The 12,346-nt window shown below is 42.0% G+C and overlaps 1 pseudogene; it reads right to left on the bottom strand.

Annotated features, from left to right (window-relative positions):
* Positions 1-10,470: 10,470 nt before the first annotated feature.
* LOC138930241 (aldehyde dehydrogenase family 3 member A2 pseudogene) lies at positions 10,471-11,929 on the bottom strand (annotated as a pseudogene).
* Between the last annotated feature and the right edge of the window lie 417 nt (positions 11,930-12,346).

Below are 12,346 nucleotides of genomic sequence, written 5' to 3'. Positions count from 1 at the left end.
GAAGTACTTTATCCAATGTTAAAATAAAGCAAGCATCAAAATGGGTCAAAGGTGTTTAACAAAATCACAGAGAGTAGAAGGAAACCCTGGTTGTTGTCACTTTGGTGCATGTGTGTGCGAAGGCACACACTCACATAAATCTTGTCACTGATCAGACCCTGTATAGACTCATGAAACTCTATTTTCGAGAAAGAGAGTTGCAGATGAATCTTGGCCAATTTCCTTTATGAACCAAAGGCACAGGAATTAGAGCAGGGCCTCGGGGATCAGCTCAGATTCCCTGCAGCTTCTAGCTGGAACTGGAATGTTCTTTCCAAAGCACTCGGGAATTGTTGCTCCACCCTGATTCTGCTGGATTATGTGATTCTTGGCACTTTGATTACACTCAAAACTTCACACCATCTTGAAAATTCGTTTCAGAGTTCAGAGCTGGGTTGTCCCATATATGGTTGCTGACAGTTGCTGACAAGGGCCATAAACTATCAAATAGTTTAGAACAATGATCAGAAAGCACATTTGACTATGCAAGTCTAGAAGTAAAAAGAAATGCACACAAAACCAAAATATATGTATATTAATTCATGTTGTATACGTGAATTAGGAATATTTTGAGGAACCACTGTGATGGTTCCATCCTATGAAGAGTCTGGTTAAGAGTTGTCTACAATGGGAGTGGTTGTCAATATATGTTTTATGTTAATTTCTTGACAACGTAAAATATTTTTGGCTGAGTTCTTTTTGGCTCTGAATAAAGAGTCATAATGTGGCTGGTGATGGCCTACTTGGAGAAAAAGAGTTGTTTCTGACATTTTCTTATTATTAACTTGAAATTGCACTCATAGTTTTACTTCTCTCCATGGTTTCCTTAGAGAAAACTTTGAAAACCATTGATCCATCATGTGGGGTTTATTTTAGGTGTTGTTGTTCAGTCACTCAGTTGTGTCCAACTCTGCGACCCTGTGAACTACAGCATGCCAAACTTCCCTGTCCATCACTATCTCCCAGAGTTTGCTCAAACTCGTGTCCATTGAGATAGTGATAGCATCCAATTATCTTATCCTCTGTCACCCCCTTCTCCTCCTCGCTTCAATCTTTCCCAGCATCAGAGTCTTTTCCAAAGAGTTGGCTCTTTGCATCAGGTGGCCAGAGTTTTGGAGCTTCAGCTTCATCATCAGTCCTTCCAATGAATATTCAGGGTTGATTTCCTTTAGGATGGACTGGTTGGAACTCCTTGCTGTCCAAGGGACTCTCAAGAGTCTTCTCCAGCACCACAGTTCAAAAGCATCAATTCTTCAGCGCTTGACCTTTATGGTGCAACTCTCACATCTGTATGTGGCTACTGGAAATTATTTATTCTAGTTAAAATTAAACAATAGCATTTCCAAATTCATTTAACTGGTTCTTTCAAAATGCAATACTTTGAACTACTCCAGAGTGAGAGTGACTATATATCTTAGGGACCAAGTGTAGGGTGCCATAGTAAAAATTTAAATATTTTCAAATTTTAATTTCTTTCTTATTTTCTGGTTTAAAATAAATATGAGTAGATGTTTTAATCTTTCCACCCTGTACTCCAGTTGGTTAACTTGCTCACTCTCAGTAGTATATATACCTCACTTTGGAGATGAAGAGGGGTGTCCTAGAGATCTGGACGCTTGAGAACCTACAGTGTGAATTGCTTCTCATCAAATAACAGCTCAAATGTCCCCTCTCCAGAGATATCTTCCCTTAGAATTCCCTTCCCTCTGCCACAAACACAGCCCAGCCCATCACTGTCACCATAGCATTTACCCTTCTTAGAATTACATTGTTCCTGTATTGGCTCACTTAACTGTTTGTATATTACTTCCCTGTCATCCTCCACTCAAATGTAGGCACCACAAAAGAAGGTGCCCTTTCTGCTTACACCACCCTTTTGTCCCTTAACCTGGCAATCAGTTAACCTTTGGATCAATACAAATTTTGTCAGGTAGCCATTTACTGCACTGTTTTCCCTGGTATGCTGCTATGATACCTCCTCAGTGCTAAGTACAACCTGGCCTTCTTCACATCTGGCAATCACCTTCTCAGTTGCTCAAATGGATAATCACATATGATGGTTGGCTTCTTCTTTGGCGGAAGAATTCCAAGCTGCTGCCACAGAAACCTAAAAATGTTTCTAGTTCCTATCTTGTAGAAAGCCAAACCCCAAACTACATATAAGTAAAAATTATATGTAGACTCAAAAATTGTGTTTCTCCTGTATTAATTTTGAAGATGAGAGGATACCAAGTATGAAATTGTTTCGTGGAGCTTTCCAAATCACAAAATAATATCTGAAACCTAAACAGTTATCATTATCACTACTGAAATCTTTATGTTTCCTAACTCAGGGAAAATGGTTTGTGATGACTAGGGAACGATTTCAAGCACTTTCTCTATAACAGTAATTTTACCTACATTATTAATTTCAAATTCAAAAATTAAAACCCTTTGAAGTGGTTATTTTTATACTCTTTTAAGATGTAAAGACATCAGGCAACAGAATGTGTCTAGGGAATTTTTGTGGCTATAGAGAAAAACTAAAAACACTCATAAAATAGCTTTCATTTCCACTGCTTTTCATTATTTATAACTGCAAAAGGGAAGGTTCCAAAATTTTTAAATAATTATTTAATAGGAGCTGTAGTGGACAGAATAAAGGCCTCCAAGGATGTCCCCATCCTAACTTCTGGAGCCTATAGCTATGTTACCTTATGTGACAAAAGGGATTTACCAGATGTCATTTAATTATAATCTTGAGATGGGGCGCTTATCCTGGATTATCCAGGTGAGTTCAGTGTAACTAGAAGGATCCTATAAGTGAAAAAGGGAAACAGGAAAGGCAGAGAAGAAGATGTGAAAACGAGGCAGTATGAAAGAGAAAGGTTTGGCCAGCCATTGCTGGCTTTGAAGATGGAAAGGGGGGCCATGAGCCAAAGGAATCAGGCAGCCTCTCAAAGCTGGAAGAGACAAAGAAATGGATTCCCCCCAGAGCCTGCAGAAAGAACACAGCCCCACTGACACCTTGAATTTCATCTAGTGAGACCCATTTTGGACTTCTGACATCCAGAACTGTAAAACAATAAGTTGGCTTTGTTTCAGGTCACATAAATTAGTGAAAATTTTTTACAGCAGCCATAGGAAAGTAGCACAGTGATGTTTTTAGAAGACATGATTTTATAAATTCACCAATTCCTCGTGTAGCCTCTCACATTTAGTACGTGACACATTTTGATGGCTTCAACAAAATAGTTCAGTTAGAGCTTTTGAAATCTGAGCTTTGATCATATTAGAGAAACACTGTAAATGGTGAAAATGGGGTAATAATGCCAAGTCCTTGTGGGTGATTATTTATAACTCAAAGTTCATATGCAAAAAGACACTGACTTGACACAAAGCAATGGTTATATCATAAACTATTTGAATAGTCAGTCCAAGCTTCCTATTTCTATGAAACTGAGCAAGTAAGGCCGTGCTCTGTAAGGAATGTGTGCTCAACAGACACTAACAGATCAACACAAGACACACAGGTGTCTGGGAGGTGGTCTTTGGACCTATAGATCTTCCCTGGTTTCAGTCTGATACATGTCTGTCTAGAGCCTATTCTTATAATGGAACTTATGTTATCACATATCAGCTTTGTTTTTCAAGTGGAACTAGAAATAACTGCCTGGGGAATGTACCATTAGCTGGAACTGAAAAAAAAAAAATCATGATACTTGAAGAGTTTTAGCACTCGGGATGGACTATGATTTTCCATTAAGCAAGTCAAGTGCTACTACCCAGTCTTCACGAGGAAAGTGCACTATAGCATGATCCATAGGTCAAATGCTTTAAGAACATTCCATATGGAAACCATTGGCAATAACACATGCTGGCATATGGCAAATGACATGTATACATATAAAAATAAAAACTATAAACAGTGCAGGCTATTTTAATAATGAAATCATATTCTACCCCACCATCAATTCTCCCACAAAATACAGCCAAGAGACACCCCCTGACCCCTCTGCCACCCGAACCCCCAGCAGGAATGTGAATTGGACAGTAATGGCTGTGCTCCATCATTGTACCAGTTATGGTCCCAATAGGATTCAGATGACACACTCAATCTTGCCAAAGCCTCCTTTTGGCCAAAGTCAAGCAAACTGCAGCTGGTTAGCAGTCCAGATGCTGCAGTCCATGGAGCTCTCTCTGGCAGAGAGAACTGGACAAAGAAAGGTGTGAGAATGGAATGGAGGCAAGAGAATGTCTAACACAGTTTTTCAGTTCAGCAAATATTTTAATGAGCACTTACTGTGAGTTCTTCTCTGGGAGATACATGTGATAGAAGTGATCAAAGTAGTTCAATTTGCCTTAAAAACTCAGAGAGTGCCAGGGGACAAGCCAGTAAATGGCAATATGATGGCAATGATAACATGATACAACAGAAACAGAGTATTATGGACACATTTATTTAAAGGAATAAGTTCATACATATGGGATCAGAGACAGCTTCTAAAAGGAAGCCAAATCTAAGCCAAAACATGAAGAATTCATTGGTCATCACTAACTTTCAATAAAGACTGTCCTAAGGGCTTCACACATTGTAATACACTTAATCCTTCCAAGGACTCTCTGAGTGGGAACAGGAATTAACCGTCAATAGTAAAGAGGGATATCTTTGGGGTGATGGAAATGTTCTAAAACTGGATGACAAGGATAGTTGTACCACTTGGTGAACTTACTAAAAGTCACTGAAATGTACACCAGAATGGGAATGAGTTTTATAATATGGAAATTCTACTTCAGTAACTTTTACAAAAACCAAACCAAAACAGGCTGGTGTGATTATGCAAGGAAGACAGGATGGCTTGAACTGAAGTAAGGGTAGTGGGGATAAAAAGTAGACAAGTGATTGCGACTGGGAATAGCCACTTGTGATTGGGAGAGATGACTGGCAAATGTGGCACCTTGACCTAGAGGTTTTCAGAAAGGAACTGTGGTTCTTTGCCTTCCTGGTGTTGGCTCTTAACTCTATTGGAAGAGAGTGATCTTCAGCTTTGGAAGGAAAATTACCTAGCAGGCCTCACCTTTAGATTGAGCAGTAGCTCCTTGCTGATAATAATGCATAGATTTCTAGCGAGTTTTCTGACATCAGAGGTGAGGCTTTAAGAATGAGCTCCATATTTTGGACTGAACTCTAAGGAGGCACTGAGAACAAGTGTACCAGGAGGTCTTTTTAGATGACTGCCCTCATCTATGTCAATCAACTTGCCAAAACAAAGAGGAGGATATCTGGGTTCTTGAGGTAATACCCCTTTCCACATCAATCATAGTGACATTTGGTATCCCTTGAGGAATTTTGGGGTTGTGAAGTCCCCTCCTGTAGCTCAAGAGCCAAGAAAATGTCAGTGATCCTGCTTTCCCCTCGAGCCACAATAAAATCCAGGCTCTGATTAGTTGTTTGGGCGACACCTAGTCTTGTTTTGATGGAGTTTGGTTAAACAAGTAAGAAGATCCATTTTTCCCAGGCCCGTGAAATGCATGTAGTGGTGGAAAAAAAAAATTGGGTTAGACTGTGTTTCCCCTGCCAGGACATAGAGTTCTCCGTGTAGTTCGATACTCCCTGAGGGATGGTTGAACCTTTCAGCATATGGTTAGTTAATCTCTCTTATGCTGGGTTATCAGTGGGTCAGCTGAAAGGTCAGAAGCCACGACAAGAACATGAGAAGTCTGAGCTTCAAGTTCTGAATCGTAGGATGACTTTAACAAACTTGGGATGGGGGTGAGGGATGTCTCGGTAGGGTAAGAAGAGGAATTTGCTGTTCTGTTTTGGCAACTTTTCTCTGTGTTGCCGTTTCTCTTCCAACAGATCGAAATTACCTGAATCTCTGAGAGAAAATTTGCTCAATGTATGTACATTTCTGGCAGCTGGTTGGCAGATGTAGCCAAGTCCTACCCTGCAGAATGCTCTCGGAGAGGCACTGATTTTAAGCCGAGATCTGGGACTCTTGATTTAAAGCAAAATATTTCTTCTGTTTAAAATATCTTGAGGGAGATTATCTGAACCAACAATATAAGCTAAGAACTGTGTGTGCATGTCTGCATGCTCAGTTGTGTCTGATTCTTTTGAGATTCCATGGACTGTAGCCCACCAGGCCCCTCTGTCCATGGGATTTCCCAGGCAAGAGTAGTCCTCAACCCAGGGATCAAACCCGAGTCTCCTGCATTGGCAGGCAGATTCTTTACCACTGAGCCACCTGGGAAGCCTCAAGAATTACGCACAGAGGGAGATAAATATATCCTGGCATATTCATGTAGTCTTAGTTGTGAGGCTTAACATGGGCAAGTTGGGGTGATGAGAAAGAAGCCTTTGCATCAACTATTGATCAGTAATATATCCTCTTGGTATTAACACATGCTCTTCCTGTACTCTTGAGAATCATCCATGGGGCAACCAAGAAAATCCCTTATTTACAAAACTTTTTCTTTTTACGGTCTCCTTTGTATTGAAAACAAAGTCAAGTCCTGCTTCCCTCTGAATAATAAAAACTGAGAGATCACATATTGAAGAACTAGGGCCTTGTTTTCTTTCTTATCCTTTTAATGCCTGATAAGTCTTCCAGTTATGTTGTTTGCTTTGAGAATAACAAGGCTTCTTTCAGCCTGGGTTCTTGGGAAGCTACTGAGCAAACTGAATTCTCTGCTGCCCAATGCAGTCCCGAGTAAAGTGCTAAAGCTCAAATTGGATTACTGGACTATTATTAAGAGAAAAGATTGAAGGGGCAGATGGAAGAAAAGCTAGATTTCTCTTGCTATGTTGAGGACCTTTCAAGTTGGAATAACATGCCTTGGTTCTAAATAAATTTATTAGAGAATCACCAAGAGAGAATAAGCATAAAATGCTATATTCTGGTTTTGAGAGGACTCTTGTCAACAATAGCATGGGCAAATCTGGACACAAAAACTTGAAAGAAATTCAAGTCACAGAGAAGAAACACTTAAGAGTGATGTGGCAAACTTTTAATGTAAAGGCATAATTTATATTTCTTTGTTTGAACTACACTTGCCCACTTACTTCATAATGCTTTTGTTTTGGGAAACTTCATATTGACTTAGCTCACAGGGAACATCCTTGAAAATATATTTTTGGTAGCAAATTCAGGAGTTAACTCCATTTGCTTCTTTGGATGAGAGAGGTTCTTCAGTTTATCTCTGGTCTGAAATAGGAAATGTTAGCATTTGTATCTGTTTCCCTTAAACAATGAGGTATTTTTGGAAGCCCTAGTTCCCCTGAGGAAAAACAGTTCATTCCTCTAACACTGAAACTAAAATATAAATGTTGCTACAAGTCTGATGGAGATCTTAATGAAACATTAGTAAAATCTCATCTAAGTGTCAGCAAAGGAGATTATTTGCTTTGGAGATTCTGTTTTAAAAAGAAAATGCATGTACACTTATGCTCATCACATTTTCTTAATAGCTGTCAGTGTCAAGACAGTGAAATGTATCATCATGTTTCGTATCTGTTCTAAGTAATTGAAAAAGTAGCTGGTATAATAGTACATTTTTTTTAAAGTAACTCTACCAGGTCCCAGGAGAGTTAGGTGAGAATTAAAGTTTAAACTTTAGGTATCCTGATGAGGAAAAAGAAAGTTCCATCCATATGGCCAGAATTTAAACTGGATGGATTGGATTGTAAATTGGTACAGTCACTATGGAAAACAATAAGGAGATTCCTCAAAAAATTAAAAATAGAACTACCATATGATCCAGCAACCACACTTCTGGCTATATATCTAAAGGAAATGAAAACAGGTTATTGAAAAGATATCTCTACTCCCATGTTTATTCAATATTATTCACAATAACCAAGATACAAAAATAACCCAAGTGTCTGACAACAGATAAATGGATAAAGAAGGTGTTTGTAATACACACACACACACACACACACACACACACACACAATGGAATACTACTCAGCCATGAGAAAGAAGGAAATTATGGCAATTTCAGCAAAATAGATGGACTTTGAAAGCATTATGCTTCGTGGGATAAGCCAGACAAAGAAAGAATAGTTGAGTCCCCCCAGGTGACGTGTGATAATGAATGGAAACAATCTTGGTTCTCACAACTAGAGGAAAGGCTACTGGCATCCAGTGGGTAGAGACCAGCCATGTTGTCAAATATCCTCCAAGGCCTAGGACAGCCCCCCCCCCACCCATAAACAGTCCAGCCCCAAAAGTTACTAGTGGTGAAATTGAAAACCTCATTATACAACCATGATTGTGAGAGGCTTGTGACATGAGGTCAGTATAATAGAATTTTAGAAATATAACCAAATGCTGGTTAGAAAAATAAAAATTACATCAAGACTTAATTACTCTATGCTATGGAATGAATTGGACTTCCCTGGTGGCTCAGACGGTCCAATGTCTGTCTACAATGCGGGAGACCCGGGTTCGATCCCTGGGTTGGGAAGATCCCCTGGAGAAGGAAATGGCAATCTACTCCAGTACTATTGCCTGGAAAATCCCATGGACAGAGGAGCCTGGTAGGCTACAGTCCATGGGGTCGCAAAGAGTTGGACACGACTGAGTGACTTCATTTTGATTCTACTTTTGATGGAATGAATTAATGCATGTGTCCTCAGTTGCTCAGTTGTGTTTGACTTTTTGTAGCACACCAGGCTCCTCTGTCCATGGGATTTCGCAGGCAAGAATACTGGAGTGGATTGCCATTCCCTTGCCAGGGGACCTTCCCAACCCGGGGAACAAACCCCTGTCTCCTGCATTGCAGGTGGATTCTTTACCATATGAGCCACCAGGGAAACCCCATGGACTGAATTCTGTCCCCTCAAAATTCATATGTTGAAACCCTAACCCCTAATGTGATGACATTTGAAGGTGGGGCCTTTAGGAGGTAATTAGATTTAGATGAGGTCATAAAGATGGGGTTCACTTGATCGGGTTAGTGCCCTAATAAGAAACATCAGAGAACATGGTCTCTCTCCACCATGTGAGCACACACTGATAAGGCAGCTACCTGAAAACCAGAAGAGAGCCCTCACCCAAACCCAACCATGTTGATATGCTGATCTTGGACTTCTAGCCTCTAGAACTGTGAGGAAATAAATTTTGTTAAGTCATGCAGTCTATGGTACTTTGCTATGGCATCTTGTGTTGGCATAAAACACTCCTCAAATTGAAACATATGCAACAAGGACCCAACACATAATAGAATTGAATTCATACTTTCAGCCAAACCGCCATATCATCAGTTAACACTGTTTAAAAAATTTTTATTGGAATACAGTCGATTTATAATGTTGTAATGTTGTATTAGTTTCAGGTGTACAGCAAAGTGATTTAGTTATACATATGCATATATCCACTCTTTTTTGAATTCTCTTCCCATATAGGTCATTACAGAGCATTGAGTAGAGTTCCCTGTGCTGTATCAGTTCAGTTCAGTTCAGTTCAGTCACTCAGTCGCGTCCGACTCTTTGCGACCCCATGGACTATATAGACCATGGAATTCTCCAGGCCAGAATACGGGAGTGGGTAGCCATTCCCTTCTCCAGGGGATCTTCCCAACCCAGGTCTCCCACATTGCAGGTGGATTCTTTACCAGCTGAGCCACAAGGGAGGCCAAGGGAATGCTTACTTGCCTCGTGGTACAGAAGCAGGAAACTTAAAGATTTGTCCCTCAAGAGCCACTGACTTGCCATGGGCAGCCTCTGATCAAGGGTGGGTATTGTCTGAGTACCATGACGATAGCAGTGAAACAGGCCAGTGGCTTTGTAAGATGCACAAAGTCTACGAATGACAGATGATTCTTGCACCAAACTGGCAGCTGCCTTCCAGGAGCCTGAGGATTTACCATGTGTGGACATCACAACGGACTGTCACAAGCCGAGCTCAGGACAGGACAGAGAGTGGTGAAAAAGGAGGGCTGCCTCCTGGAGCTGTCTTCTGGTCCCAGAACTGGGGACAGGGACCCCCCCCCACCCCAGTTCTAGTGCCCCAAACCCCGAGGACACTGAGAGATCTCGCCTCATCTCTCTAGACTGAGACCTGGAAACGTGCAGGGCAGTCTCCGGAAGGCTTCAGGGCATGCTGCCTGAAGGTGGGGGTGGGGGTGGCAAGCCCCGTGTCCCTGGTAAAGAGTCACTGAGCAGGTCTTGGAATGTGGGTTCACCCAGTGCGCTCCTTGTCCCTGCCCAGAGCTCTAGGGACGCAAGTTCTCCAAGTGAGCATGCTCAGTCCTAGGGGGCCGGAGGGAGGGAGGTAAGTGGGGGACTTTGGCTGAAGCAGTGAGTTTTATTAATGGTGAATGGCGAGGATGGTGCGTTTGCATATCTTCTTAAAAAGTTCTGGTACGATTTTAAAATGATTGGTTGGTTAGCCCCTGAGCAGAATAATAATTCAGTAGAGATGATGAGGAGGTGGCTGGGGTCCATCAGCAGTATCCGGCCTTGATGAGCACGGTGGCCAGGACGCCCAGGAGAGTGAGTAGCAGGAGGCCGAGTCTCCCTTTGTTGAACCGCTTCAATAAGAAAAGTTTCGCCCAGCCCACCTTCGACTGGCTGTTGGGAGGGTACTGGAGTTGGTTTGTGCCTTCCTGCTTGAGAGTTTTTAATAAACAGGGATGTTGATAGGGAAAAGTATCGAAACTGTGTTTTATGTGATATGCTCCCATCCCGCTGGACCCCACGCCTCTGAAGGGCAGAGAGCTGAGCATGAAGTACATGATGACTTCATTGCCTGTGACACCACCACTGGTGTCACATCCCATCGATCATCTGCTTGATGAGCTTACTGTTGTGAGAAAACATGTAGAAAGCCAGGGGCTTTTCACGTTCATTTATGAACTGTATGGCTTCATCTGCATTCTTCACAGGCACTATTGGAAGAATTGGTCCAAAAATTTCTTCCTGCATCACCTTGGTGTCAGGATCCACATCAGTGAGTATTGTTGGGGCTATGTAGCGTGTGGCCTCATCCATCTCCCCACTAAAAGCTATCTTCTATCCTTCCAGCAGACTCTTTATCCTCTTAAAATGATGAAGATTGATGATCCTCTTGTAGTCGGGAGATTCTTTTACATTTTCTCCATAAAATTCCTTCACAGCCTCCTGCACCTTCGGTACGATCAGGTCCTGGAGAGACGGCTCACAGAGCACGTAGTGGGAGGCGATGCAGGTCTGACTGCAGTTCATGAACTTGCCCCAGGTGATGAGTCGGCAGGCGACGTCCAAGTCACAGTCTCGGTCCACATAGCATGGACTGTTCCCTCCCAGTTCAAGGGTCACAGGGGTCAGATGCTTAGCAGCAACCTGCATAACGATTTTTCCAACAGCTGTGTTTCCCGTGTAGAGAATGTGGTCAAATTGCTGCTTCAGAAGCTCCGTGGTCTCCTCGACACCACCATTGACGACAGCGTATAGGTCCTGGTCCAAGTACTGAGGGAGGAGTTTAGCCAAGAGCTTGGTTGTATTCTCAATTACTTCGAAAGGCTTGATAATTACAGCATTTCCTGCAGCGATGGCTATCAGGGGCTGGATGGTGAGGACAAAGGGGTAGTTCCAAGCTCCGATAATCAGTATGACCCCCAGGGGCTCTGGCTGGATGTAGGCCTCGTCCAGCATGGTGAGCAGGTTCCTCTGAGCTGGTTTAGCAGCAGCCCATTCCGGAAGCTTCTCCAGCATGAGATCAATTTCTCTAAGCACAGAAATGACTTCTTGACTGTATGCGATGAATTCGCTCTTGCTCAGGTCTGCACCAATGGCCGCCAGGATGTCCTTCTCACGCTCCTGCACGATGGCGCGCAGGGCCTCGAGCTGCCACCGCCGGAACGTCAAGGGGTGAGAGCGGCTGGAGCTGAAAGCCGCGCGAACCCGCTGGACCTCGTGCTCCATAGCCGGTCCTCAGCCCCTGACACGCCGACTCAGCCGACACCAACTGCCTGGCCGACGCCCAGCCAGCAGGTTTTAAATTCTATTAAGTACATATATGTATACACACATACATATAAATATGGTTTAAAGTCTATTCATTACACATATACACATAAATACATATGTGTTTGAAATATTCACTGCATATCTGTATGTGTGTATGTACATAGTCTATTCATTGTAAAATCTATTCATTATACATGCACACACAGAGTTAATAATTAACCTTTGAAATCAGATTTGCCTCCTCCTACATATTAGCTGTGTGGTAACTTCTCTGAAAGTCACTTTTCTTATCAGCACATGGCAATATAATACCAATACTTTATTTCAGAAGTTTAAATAAAACTGTACAAAACATGATATGCTGAGCACAAA

This window comes from Ovis canadensis, chromosome X (assembly GCF_042477335.2).
Source record: "Ovis canadensis isolate MfBH-ARS-UI-01 breed Bighorn chromosome X, ARS-UI_OviCan_v2, whole genome shotgun sequence".
Classification (NCBI taxonomy): Eukaryota; Metazoa; Chordata; class Mammalia; order Artiodactyla; family Bovidae; genus Ovis; species Ovis canadensis.
Note: the sequence above shows the minus strand (reverse complement) of the source record. Positions and strands in the feature narration are given on the sequence as shown.